This window comes from Coffea eugenioides, chromosome 5 (genome assembly GCF_003713205.1).
Source record: "Coffea eugenioides isolate CCC68of chromosome 5, Ceug_1.0, whole genome shotgun sequence".
Taxonomy (NCBI): domain Eukaryota; kingdom Viridiplantae; phylum Streptophyta; class Magnoliopsida; order Gentianales; family Rubiaceae; genus Coffea; species Coffea eugenioides.
Window position 1 is genome coordinate 31,413,576 of NC_040039.1, and position 1,944 is coordinate 31,415,519.

At 34.1% G+C, this 1,944-nt stretch overlaps 1 pseudogene; it reads left to right on the top strand.

Annotated features, from left to right (window-relative positions):
• Window positions 1–1,000: 1,000 nt before the first annotated feature.
• Window positions 1,001–1,588, top strand: LOC113771390 (annotated as a pseudogene).
• Window positions 1,589–1,944: the final 356 nt, after the last annotated feature.

A 1,944-nucleotide genomic window follows, 5' to 3' on the forward strand; every position in this document is an offset into this window, starting at 1 on the left:
GATGAAAATGACGACTTGTCAAAATGGTTTTTTTTTTTGAAGCTTTGTTGTCCCAGAATGATAAAGAAGATTATAGAAGCCTCAGAAATTGGACTTGTTTGGACCTTTTGATTGTTTTCTAGACTTGTATTTTTTTTGTTAATTCTAACATTTACACAATTGGACATGTAAGTTGGATAACTATGTTAATTGTGTGTGTGTTACATGTTAGATATTGCTCTTATGTTAATTGTGGTTTAGCATTTATATCTTATTCTATGCATAGGTGTGTGTGTGTCTATATATATATTTATATATTTATTTATTTATTGAATCGGGGTTGAACCGGTCCGACCGATTGGATCTCGACCCTTTCACTTCACCGGTTCAATTGGCGGTCCGGGTTTTAAAACATTGTAAATTAGTTGAAGAAGTGAGACCACACATCGGACACTAGGCTGGGACAACATTAACCTCAGGTATTACAAATCTCCCTCCCCACACATTGGCCAATGGGTTGGCCCAACATCAACTTTTCATTTGAGTCTTTCAATTAATGTTGGGTACTACGGGATCTTTCCACTACAAAAACTAGTTGTGGGATTAATCAAGATACTTATAATCAAGTATCTTGCCCCTTTCTCATTAGATGTGGGATAAATCGAACAATATGATCAATGAAGTTTTACCAAATTTGAACTTTACATCTATTGAAGAACCTTTTGTTATGATTCATTAACCATTCTAGCAAAGAGATATCAATAATTTTGATGTGGAATAAATCCAGCAATATCATAAATGAAGTTTTACCAAATTTGAACTTTACATCAATTGAAGAACCTTTTTGTCATGAACCATTTTACCATTCCAGCAAAGAGATATCAATAATTAATGTTCTTACTTCTTACTAATATTCGATGGTGGAGAGAAGGGGAAAAAATCATAAAACTTTATCGGCAATTCTATAAATAGGCTCAGTTATCACTAGTAGAAGTATAATCACTATATTGTCATTGGGATCATGGGCAAAGCGTTTAAACTTATCGTTTTGATTCTCATACTTTGTCCCGTAAGAATCAATTGCAGTTGTATTTACTTTTGCGCAACAATGGCTGAACGACTTTTGTTATTTTGATCGTGCCAAATGTCAAAGAAACCCCATACCAACTACTTTCAAAATCCATGGTCTTTGGCCAGACAACTTCACGCAAATTTTTGCCAAGTTGCCCAGGTTAATGTACTGTACTACAGGTAATTTCTGTAATATTTTCAAATGTCTTGTAAATGAAATATCTGCTTATATATGTGCACTAATGTAATGATCATTGTTGTAAGCAGACTCTACAGGCTTGGAATAGAAGAAACTTACAGTGGCCAGCCCTCACCATGCCAATTGCAACTTGGAAAATCTTTAACAGCCGAAGTTTCAATCATTTTGGGAACATGAATGGAAAAAGCAAGGGAGATGCTCGGAAAACATTATCCCCAAGCTACATACTTCAACGGGACTATTAAGCTAAGTCAAAAACATAATCTTTTGAGCTATATTGGCTTGGGCAATATACATCCAGGCAGCAATCCAGACAAGTTCATTTCTATCTTTGCTTGAGTCGAATAACTAGATTTTTATTTAAGTTTTACATTTTGTGGTTAAAAGGAGAAACATTGCATTTCTATAGAACTAAATGGTTAAAGTTTCATGACTTGTAGGTTTCATTGATTCAATTATCAATTGGAGTGATAAATTGATTCGGATTCTTTCATTTGTAAACCTTCAAATTCGCCTCTAAGAGTTTGAAGACATACCTTCTTCGCTTTATCAATGCCCTCATGAATATTTGAAGAATACCCCATGCTTGTTTGACAGTTGTAGCATTTGCTATTTTCTCAAGAGTTGTATCAACACTTTGTAAAATGATAGAGAAAGTCTTTTGATCTTTTATCTTGCTTTCTTTGAGATCCTTT